Source organism: Microtus pennsylvanicus, chromosome 7, assembly GCF_037038515.1.
Source record: "Microtus pennsylvanicus isolate mMicPen1 chromosome 7, mMicPen1.hap1, whole genome shotgun sequence".
In the NCBI taxonomy this organism is placed as follows: domain Eukaryota; kingdom Metazoa; phylum Chordata; class Mammalia; order Rodentia; family Cricetidae; genus Microtus; species Microtus pennsylvanicus.
The window spans coordinates 48497074-48509022 of NC_134585.1; positions in this window are offsets into that span (position 1 = coordinate 48497074).

Below are 11949 nucleotides of genomic sequence, written 5' to 3' on the forward strand. Positions count from 1 at the left end.
AAATTTGCAAACTTAGGTAAGAATAGAGGCTCTTTGTTTTAATATACAGGACTCAGTACCTAGTTGGTTTTGAGGGGACTCTGTGATCTGGGCATAACAGTTATTTTGATTCTGAAGTCAATTGTGTGTGCATTCCAAGCTTGGGATTTTACATCTGAGAGTCACTCTTCCACAGTAGCATTTGATTTCTTCCAATGTACTTGGAGTATTAAAGGCGACAAATTATTTCTAGTATATAAAAGATTGGAGATGGGGTTTATCTTCATATTACTGTGAAGACAGTGACCTTTGATTTTAAACAACTTCCTTTCCACAACTATCTTAAACCACAACCATCCACTTTGGAAGTTTGGATGCCTTGATGTAATATACCAGCAGAGGGCTCTGTTGCATTTCTTAAGAGGATGTTTAACAAAGCAGAAACCTGAACTTTTGTTCCCAGGCTTAATTTTGTTTTCATTTCTTCTTAACCCTTTATAGACAGGACTAGTATGGACCTTTTCCATCTGGGAAACACATTGACCTACCAACTTACTGCCTGTGGTTTTGAAAGAGTAATTGAAACCTTTGCCTGCCCCCCTTTGAAGCTTCCCCTTCAGTTTCCTAACCCACTAGTCTAGATTTTTGCTAGCATGCCAAGTCCATTGGTCAGAAACTTTCTCTGGTGCTTGTTTCAATGTAATGTATGTGGTGATGTTGTCTTAGCAGAGCTCACACTCTAGCTCAGTGCAATCCCAGGTTGAACTAGGTCACTCTGTCCTCCTTACGCCTCAAATTATTATTAGTGCTTATGTCTCTCACATTAATTGTGGTGTGTATGTGTGCATGTGTGTGTTTTTCAGTGGTTTGTACATATGTATGTATGTTGTACATATGTGTGCATATGTGAGAGTGCATGTGTTTGTGCATGTATGTGTATATGTGTATGTATGTGTATTTGTGTGTGTTGCCATGTGATTCCTTCCTGTTTTCATTCCTTGACTTTATCTAAGTCATAGAATATTTTAATGGATTCCATTTTAAGTTTATTTGTAATGTTTTTTGTTATGCCCTGAAGAAGGATGTTTAAAAGCAATGCCAGACTAGCTCAGAATTGAGAAATGCCCAGATCCCCAAAACCAACAATGAGACCGAGACCCATATGTAAAAGCAAACAGCCTTAATTGTATGCAAGTTTGCAAACTCAGTCTCTCTGTGTGTCCAATGTATTGGAATAAATGGAGAGCCCAAAGCTCAGTTAGAGTTGAGTTCTTTTGTTGTTTCGGATGGGGAAAGGGTTCGAGATAGAGTTTCTCTGTAGCTAAAAGTCTGTTATAGACCAAGTTGGCCTTGAACTCACAGAGATCTGCCTTCTTCTGCCTCCCAAATTCTGGAATTAAAGGCCTGTGCTTCCATATTCTTATAGGAGTATAAGTGGGGGTGAGGAATTTCTAAGGCTCAGTACCCCTGATTGGCTGACATTTGTCTAGGGGTGTCCTGTGAATGTGCATTGGCATGTAATCCTATCTACAATACCTGGAACATTAGAAATTTCCTTTTGATGGTCTGTTCTTGGGTGGTGTCTCTCCTGCAACCTTTTACTACCTTGGTTAGTGTTGCACCAAGACACTTTATGCTATTTGTGGCTATCATGAAAGGTGATGTTTCTCTGATTTCCCTCTCTGCTTCCTTATCCTTTGTGTATAGGAGGGACACTGATTTTTTTTTTAGTTGATCTTGTATCTTGTCACATCACTGAAAGTATTTATCAGCTATAGGCATTCTCTGGTAGAGTTTTTGGGATCACTTATGTACACTATCATATCATCTGCACATAACAAAAGTTTGACTTCTTCCTTTCCAATTTGAATCCCCTTGATCTCTTTATGTTGTCTATTGCTATTGCTAGAACTTCAGGCACTATATTGAAGAGATATGGTGAGAGCAAGCAGCCTTGTCTTGTTCCTTATTTTAGTAGAATGGCTTTGATTTCTCTCCATTTAATTTGATGTTAGCTGTCGGTTTTCTGTATATTGCTTTTGTTATATTTAGATATGATCCTTATATTCCTAATCTCTCCAAGATCTTTATCATAAAGGGGTATTGAATTTTGTCAAATACTTTTTCGGCATCTAATGAAATATTATATGGTTTTTTTTTCTTTCAGTTTATTTATATGATGGATTGCATTGATAGATTTTTGTATGTTGAACCAGCCCTGCGTCTCTGGGATGAAGCTTACTTGATCATAATAGATGATTTTTTTGATGTGTTCTTCGTTTCGGTTTGCCTGTATTTTATTGAGAATTTTTGCATTGATGTTCATGAGTGAGATTGGTTTGTAATTCTCTTTCTTGGTTGAGTCTTTGTGTAGTTTTGATGTCAGGGTAACTGTAGCTTCATAAAGAGAATGTGCCAATAACTCTTCTGTTTCTATTATGTGGAACACATTAAGAAGTATAGGAATCAGCTCTTCTTGGAAGTTCTGGTAGAATTCTGCATTAAAACCCATCTGGTCCTGGGCCTTTATGGTTGAGAGGTTTTTGACAACAGCTTCTATTTCCTTGCGACTTATAGGTCTATTTAAATTGTTCACCTGGTCTTTATTTAATTTTGGTATATGGTATTTATCTAAAAAAGTGTCCATTTCTTTTACATTTTCCGATTTTGTGGCACACAGGCTTTTGTAGTAAGACCTAACAATTCTCTGAATTTCCTCTGTGTCTGTTGTTATGTCTCCCTTTGCATTTCTGATCTTGTTAATTTGAGTGCACTCTCTCTACCTTTTGATTAGTTTGGAGAGTGGTTTGTCAATATTGTTGATTTTCTCAATGAACCAGCTCTTTGTTTCACTGATTCTTTGGATTGTTTTCTGTCTTTCTATTTTGTTGATTAGCCCTCATTTGCATTATTTCCAGTCTTCTACCCCTCCTGGGTGAGTCTGCTTCTTTTTTTTTTCTAGATCTTTCAGCTGTATGTTAAGTCTCTAATGTGAGCTTTCTCTGTTTTCTGTATGTGGACACTTATGAACTTTCCTCTTAGAATTGCTTTCATAGTGTCCCATAGGTTTGGGTATGTTGTATCTTCATTTTCGTTTAGTTGAAGAAAAACTGTAATATTTTTCTTATTTATTCCTTGACCTGGGGGTGGTTCAGTATTTGCCTGTTCACTTTCCGTGAGTTTGTAGGCTTTTGGGGGTGGAACTGTTATTAAATTCTAACTTTACTCCATGGTGATCCAATAAGACACAGTTGGTTACTCCAAATTTTTTGTATCTGTGGAGGTTTGCTTGTTACCAGGTATGTGATCAATTTTTGAAAAGGTTCCACGAGATGCTAAGAGGAAGGTATATTCTTTCCTGTTTGGGTAGAATGTTCTATAGATGTCTGTTAAATCCATTTGTTCCATTACATGTTAATTTTCTTGTTTCTGTGTTAAGATTCTTTCTGGTTGACCTGTTCATTGGTGAGAGAGGAGTGTTGAAATCTCCTGCTATTAGTGTGTGGGGTTTTATGTGCGATTTAAGTTCTAGTAATGTTTATTTTACATATGTGTGTGCTTTTCTATTAGGGGCATAGATGTTTAGGATTGAGACTTCATCTTGATGAATTGTTCCTGTTATGAGTATAAAGTGTCCATCTCTTTTGATTGATTTTAGTTTGAAATCAATTTTTTTAGATATTAGGGTAGCCACACCCACATGTAGAGCATGTGTCCTCTCTCTGTCCAGTTGCTGGATTTGGTTTCTTTTCTCTGGTCAAGCAGAGGATTCTGATTTGTGAGTTTAACCCCAAATAAATAACCATCTATTTCTCAATTCTGAGCTAGTATGGGATTTCTTTTAAGCGTCCTTTTTCAGAAAGACCCTGAAGGAGGCTTTTTCTCAGTTGATGTTCTCTTCTTTCAGATAATTCTAGTTTGTGCGACAAGTTGGTATAAGACTAGACAGCATAGGAGGCTACTGACAAATACTAGTCTGTCTGTTTGTCTCTCTTTCTCCACCTCTCTTCTTGACATTGTTGACTGGGATTAGACTGGACAAATCTGATACCAGGTGGTCCACTGTCAACATATTTAAAACACAGTACAATTTGGAGAAAGTTCCAGGTAATAACAATCTCATGTTTTTAGGAAACAATTATTCCAATTCTATTTTCACAATAAAGATAAGGTGTGACTACTTAGAAACTCCTTTTAAAAGTACATGTGATTGTGAGGGTGGGTTTTATAGCTAAAGGTCCTAGAATCTAGTACGGTCTCTAACCAATAGCATGGAGTTAGGCAAGCTATAAAATACAAATGATACCTCCCCTACAGATGGGTTCTATTAACTTGATGTTAAAAATAAAGACCTAGGGAGGGATAGTTTGTTATAAATGTTTGGGAGAATTTGGATAGGTCTGCTCTATAGCAAAAGAGGGATAAAGTCTCTTTCTATAGATAGCAAAGAAGTTACCAGGTCTTAATATTATTCATGCCCACTCTCATGGGTGAGAAATAGGTAATTCCTCCCTTGAAAAGAGGCACCTAAATGTTTGGCATTCTTGTTCTCTAATGCTCTGTGGGCACAAGGATTTGTGAATCTCTAACAGAAACTGAAATACAAAATGTGCTGCCTTTTCTAGCCCTGTTTGAGTCCCATCCTTGGTTTCCCTCAATGATGGACTATAGCATATACAATGAAAATAATTGCATTTACTCCAAAGTTGGAGTTCGTCAGTGTGTTTTTTTTTAACTCCAAAAAGCAAAATAAGACAGAAATTCATACCTAAAATGCGGGGTGTTGCTGTGATGTACATGAGTATGTTGGTTTGGGGGAGGACTGTGGAAGAACATAAAGAATTTGAGCTGCCAAAGCCATTGAGTCCTTAAAATTTAATGGGGCTATCCTTTAGGATCTTGGAAGATAAGAATGCTGAAAAACTGTTATTAGGGATCCCTGACTTGTGAGGTTTCAGAAAGAAATTTCTAAAAGGCGCCATGGCAGATGTTTGTTGATATTTTAAACTAAAAATTTGTAGTTTCTGGTCTACTGGGGCTGAAGATTTAGCTATGATTAAGAATATACCAGCACCACTGAAGTGAAACTGCCCTGAGACAATTGATATAATTATCAGGGGCCGAATGATGAGTGTGATTAATAAAAGATCAGTATCAACAAGGTGAAATCTCCTAAGTATTTTTTCAGGAGCATCACATAGAAGGTATGGTGGGCCAGCATATCTTGACAAATAATGTATAAATGTCTGCTTGTAGTGCTGGTTTTGAAAGCATGAAGGAGGTCATGAAAAGCAGTTAAGCCTTGAAGCTGTGTGTCAGAGCTGGAGTTTCCCTGAAGGACAGAAGAGCCCATTGGCTGTCAATCTTGCTTCAGTTTTGTGGTGTTGGGGCCATTCTACAGGAATGCAAGTAACTTTGAAACTCCTGGAATTTAAGTCAGTGGTCAGCATAAACGCACCGAGTGAGCCTTGGAGAGGCAGAGCCCTGACGACTACGTGTCTTGAGCACCTCACGCTATAATTAAGTAAAGCCCTTGAGGTCTGTACCTTCCTCATAATCTATGAGTTGCATGAATACTCTAAGGGGATTTCTAGCCACTCACTGGACAGTGCCACCGGTACTTACAATAACAGCGATCACCTGTCTCCAATCGTTGTTGGAGCTGATTCATGATTCAACCACCTCTCTTAGAAAAAGTTTGGTTATGCAGATTATTAATAAAGTTAGGTTAAGTTGTTTTTGTTAATGACTTTGATATAGAAGTTTTTGGGGAAACAATTTAAAGTATAGAAAGGCATAATTTTCATAGTTGAGCAAGGGACTCATTGAGATCAGTGAACAAGAACAATGGCAGCCTGGCTATTTCTGGCTGATGCGGCTCTCTTGCTAAAGACGGGTTGGTGATCAAAGGTGATGATTAATTCTTTGTACCCATTTTTTTACCTCAGCTTTTTTATATAACTTAATAAAAGGTTGCTCATGAGCGGGTTTGCACCCTGAGGAGTTAAATAGAAATGGCTTTGTTTATATAAAAATATAGACTTGTGAGTTTTTATGATTTCTTGGGATGAATAATAAAATGATATATCTTTTCATTGTAAACACAAAGTGCAGCCTGCCAGTAAAAGAACTCTGTTTGTCCATAACAAGTTTCTTAGACATGAATATATGTGTATCTTAGGGTATAATTTGTATTTCACCTGCAATTTGTAAAATATATAAGTGTATTCGGTATGGTGCTGCTTATTACTTGTATCTATTATAATTATTTACTTAAAAATAGAATGTAAACATGTTGCAATTTTTATACTGCTTGAAAGACTCTGCTACATTATACAAACTTTAAGGGAAATGTTAAGAGGTAGATCCTGAGAGACACAGTCATGTTAAAGATGTGTGTATGTGTATGTGTTTTCCCCTTTTGATGGCTCCAGAGAATTAAATTTTGCTCCCTCTGAGAAAAAAATCTATGATATGTTCAGTCATCAACTTGGTGCCTCCTCTTCAGTCTGTGTCCTGATGAAAGATGGCTTTCCAGAAGCAGGATAGGACCCAAGATTAAAGGTATCATTCAGATAAGCTGAATGTTTAGTATCTTTATGTATGTTATATGTTTTTTCTATTTTTTTTTGTTGTTGTTTAAAACATATTTTTTTAATTCCTCTTTGGGAATTTTATATCATGCACTCCAGTCCCATTCATTTCCCAGTTCATCCACATCCATCCGTTACCTTTGCAAGGATCTACTCTAAAAGAAAATAAAAAATAAAAACGCTCCACTCCTCTGTCTTTTCCACCTCTCCATCACTTCTTCACTCATCTGAAGCACAAGAAAAAATATTTAAAACAACCTTTATCAATGTTAAAGGTTTTTAAAGAGGAAATGAATGAATCCCTTTTAAAAAATCCATCATAACCCTAACAGTGGAAGATTTTGTGGTGGTTTAATAGGAATATTCCCCATAGGCTCAGATGTTTGAATGCTTGGTCGTTAGGGAGTGGTGCTACTTGTCAGAGATTAGGAGATGTGGCCTTGTCGGAAGAAAGGAGTCACTGGGTGTGGGCTTTGGGGTTTCAATTGCACAAGCCAGGCTCAATATCTCCCTTTTTCCTGCTGTCTTCAGATCCAGAAGTAGAACACGTCGGTCTGCATGCTGCCATTCTACTCCTGTGTGGATAATGGACTAAACCTCTGAAACTGTAATCAAGCCCATTACATGTTTTCCTTTATAGGAGCTACATTGGTCATGGCGCCCCTTCACAGGAGTAGAACACTGTCTCAGACAGAAGTAGGATACACCAGGGAATGGGATAATGCTGAGGCAGGCCTGACCTTGTTGCTTGTTAACAGCACATGGACTTTGGTACTTTGGGTTTGGAAAACTGTGCTTAAAAGGCAATACTTAGGACCATGGAAAACAGTTGTTCCTAGTGCAACGTAGGTTCAAGACATTAGAGATAGAAAAGTGTTAATAAGTGGCCTAGTGAACTTTGATGTGGTGTTTTGGTAAAAAATGTCACCATTTTTGCCTTTGTCCAAAATATGTACTTGAGGCAATGTAGAAGAGTATTGGGTTAATGGCATGTTAGAGAAGATTGCAAGGCATCCACGTACTGGCTGTGTCTTGTGCCTATTAATGGTTTCCCTTATGCCTATCTATAATGAAAAGGAGTAGGCTGAACAAGGAAAAAAAGTACAAAATGTGCAGATTGAGGTAAAAAAGGATCACCATGGTGTGTAATGGAGTCATGTCCAATTCTCAAAGAGATAGAAAGTTTAAAGAAAATCCTGGTGCAATTTGAAAAAAGGAAGTGCTGATCTCACTCAGCTAAACTTTGAGCTTCTAAAAGGAATTAACGAAAAACTCAAATAGTAAAGGAAATTTTCCTCAGTAGAGTGCTGATGCAGATGTAATTGAGCAATGCTGCCAAGTTCCAGCCCTAGAAAACAGAACTTGGCTTTTTCAGCCATATAGCCCTGTCTTTTGAGTCAAAAATAGTAGGAAGGAGTTTATGGAATCTTCCTCCATATATAAGGAAATCAACTGAGGTCAGGTGTGTGTCAATGGAGTACTTGCTTGGAAGGCAGGTACATTGCCACCTACAGATTATAAAAGATCTGTGTAAATTGTCTGACTATATAAAACTTATAGAATAAGCTAAATTCAATCTTCATTTAAATGGAAATACTACTTACTTTCACTGGATATTTGGATGTTCTCAATTGATTTTTCAAGAATGTGTTACCTAATAGATTATAAATGTACTGAAATGCTAAGATGTTTACCTTACTGAGAGCCTTCTCTTGGTTCTAAGAACTGGACTTTTATTTTCTGTTGGATGAAGACAATATAGGACAAAAGTCAGAGAGCTATTTAAACATTCTGCCTGTTTCCAGATTTATTAAAATCTAGTGTGCATCAATCTCATTCAAGAAACACAACATTTGTCACACAAATAATCTCAAATTTTATTCTTGGTTTTGTTGCAAAGATTTTTTTTTACTTTATTTGTGATTTTTTCATATAAATGACATCAAAGTTTTGTTCAGTTTCTTTTTATATTTATATTTATTAATATATAAAGGTAAAATGTAATGGACCATTGCCAATCACCATACACTTTATAATTAACTGTAAACAAACCTTTGTTTTTTTTTATTTTATTTATTGAGGAAAGGAAAAAAAAAGTATCCGCTTCCTCCCAGTCTCCCATTTCCCTCCCCCTCCTCCCACCCTTCTCCCCTTCCCCCAAACTCCTCTCCTCCTCCCTTTCCAGTCCATAGAGCAGTCAGGGTTCCCTGCCCTGTGGAAAGTCCAAGGTCCTCCCCCTCCGTCCAGGTCTAGGAAGGTGAACAACCAAACTGGCTAGGCTCCCACAAAGCCAGAATATGAAGTAGGGTCAAAACCCCGTGCCAATGTCCTTGGCTTCTCATCAGCCCTCATTGTTCGCCATGTTCAGAGAGTCCGGTTTTATCCCATGCTTTTTCAGTCACAGTCCAGCTGGCCTTGGTGAGCTCCCAATAGATCAGCCCCCTTGTCTCAGTGGGTGGGTGCACCCCTCGTGGTCCTGACTTCCTTGCTCATCTTCTCCTTCCTGCCAGAGGTTCTTTGCAAGAGGAAATAGATATTGTAGGGGATTCTGCGTAAAAACAAACACTATCTTGTTTCCCTACACTATTCCAAGTATTGGAGAAGTAGGAGCTCTCAACAAGCTGAACAAAATCACACAGACTATCTAGTGCTGTCTAGTATAGAGTTTTAGAATCTAGAGACTGATTTCCGTACCAATGTGTATAAGATGGCTATTTGGCACTGACTGAAGGAAAACAGAACCAGAAGAGAAACAAAATTATACACTTATTAAAGATTGAAAATGTCCTTAATAAGAATGAAGTGGACTGTCTTAGTTTCTTCAGTGAGGGTCATGAAGGGTTAAAAGTTGTTACGGTGTATATCATTTCCAAAAAGAAAACTGCTGTCATCAAAATTACAAAAACAGTGTCTAGAAAAAGCCATTTGTGAAGATTAAAGTAAATGTATCACTTTATATTGATATTTTGTGACCAAAATAGAATGACATATATTTAGCTAGATTACTAATAAAGGTGATAATGTCTGAGAAATAATCCTTTAATTTTTGCAGAGAAAAGGTATATAAAATATTTATTGTTTAATTATATATATAAATGATAATTTTTCAAAACAAAGATAAAAACAAGCAAAAATCTCTAGGTTGAAATACTATGTTACACATATAAGCATAAAATCTGTAATAGTAAGCGAAGGGGACATTTACAGTGGTGTATTGTTTTACAATGAGTTAAAAACAAAGATTTTAGAATTTTAATTAAAAATTTATGATTCTAGCAAGCTATTATCTCATGTCTAACTTCATGTAAATATCAGAAATCTTAAATACTTAAAAATTGATCAAACAGGAAGGTGAAGTTGCAGGGACAAAAGAGAAACTTCAAGATAACAAAACGAAGTGGAATTGACTCTCATTGTGCTGTCTGAAAGAAGGAAATTATCAAACTATCCCTAAATGGTACTTGACAATTGTGCTGTTAGAAATGAAGAAATTATCAAGGTGTTCCCAAATGGTGCTATGATTACTTACAAATATAATATTGAGACTCAGTACCATATACTCACAAACTAGTATGCAGACACTGAAAATGAAATCTCTAAGAGGGCTACATAATGCTCATATTATAAATTCAAAGGCTTACAGAACATCAATGGATAAAAGAAAACCAAAGTAAGAAGTGTAATTTTTGCTTCCTATCTAAAGGTTTGAAATTAGGACATAATAAGAAGATTAAAAAGTATATAATTTATAAGCCCTTTTTTGCAAGAAGCAAAACTATTTTCTTGATCTAAAATGCATATAAGTTTCTTCCCTTTGAAATTACAGTTTTAACTGTACCTTAGGTTTCTTTGAGGGGAGAAAGGTCTAGTCACATAATTTGCTGCTGTGTTTCACTAAGATGCTCACATTTTTAATGCTGAAATCCATAATATTGCAGGGAATCCCTTAATTGTAACAACACAATTACTGATCATGAAGTTCAGATAATGAAACCTGGAAGTGTGGATTGCAATACAGTTTATTTTCCGTATTTACTCTTACTTACTTCCCATGGAGCTATAGAACTAGCTTCGGTAAGCTGAACTATTTCACGTGAAACTAGAGTGCAGTCCCATAAGCCCAAATGATATAGACTGGCCAGCCAGAAGATGAAGAAAAGAAGCCAAAGAATATGAAAGCACTAACACCTGAAAAATCCTTTTTTTTTCCTTTTTGGTTTTTCAAGACAGGGTTTCTCTGTGTCGATTTTGGAGCCTGTCCTGCAACTTGTTGGAGAGACAGCTCAGTCATTAAATCTATGCTCACAACCCAAATTCTTAATACATCACATCTATTTCTTCTCCCCTCCCCCACTTCCTTTAATAAAAGCAGGCCTCTCAGGGATATCAAGCAAACATGGCAAATCATGTTACAATAAGACTAGGCATATGTACTTATCTTAAAGGCTGGACAAGGCAACAAAGTCAGGGGAAAAGGATCCCAAAAGCAGGCAAAAGAGTCAGAGACTGCCCCTGCTTCCACTGTTATGAGTCCCACAAAAAAACCAAACTACACAATTGTAACGTATGTGTAGAGGGCGTAGATCCATCCTGTGCAAGCTCTCTGGTTTTCTCTGTTAAGTCTCTGTGAGCCCCCATGAGCCCAGGTTATTTGATTCTGTGAGTTTTCTTGCAGTGTCCTTGACCCCTCTGGCTACTACCATACTTCCTCTCTGTCTTCTGAAGGGTTTCCCTGAATTCTTGACTGTTATTTGACTGTGGGTCTCTGCATCTGCTTCCATCAGTTGCTGGATGAGGCTTCTCTGATGATGATGATTATGTGAGATTCCAGTCTATACGCATAGCAAAGTATCATGAAGGATCATTTCATGGACTATCTCCCCAACTCCACACCCCGGACATCTTTGGTTCTGTCCTAGGTGCCTAGGACAACCAGCCTATGGTTGCTGACCCTCCAGGCAGTGTCAGGAATGGACTATCTCTGGTAGCAAGGGTCTCAAGGTGGACCAGTCATTGGTTGGTTATTCCCACAAGTTCTGTGCTACCTACCTTTACCCAGCACATCTCGCAGGAATAAGAAAATGTAGGTCCAAGATTTTGTGACTGGATTGCTGTCTCAATCTCTCCACTAGAAGCCTTGAATAGTTACAGAAGATGTCCAGTTTGGACTATATGTCTCCAATTGCTAGGAGCTTCTTGATAGCCTCACCTTCATAATTTCCTGGGAGTTCCCACTGGTTTCTACCCCAGCAAGTGCCCTCTATTTCCACTCATCTCTCCCAGTACTCTCTCCTTCTCGTCCCCCAACCTGTTCCCTCTCATTTCTATCCCCACCTCCCCCAAGTTCACCTTTGAAGCCTACTCTATTTTCCCTTCC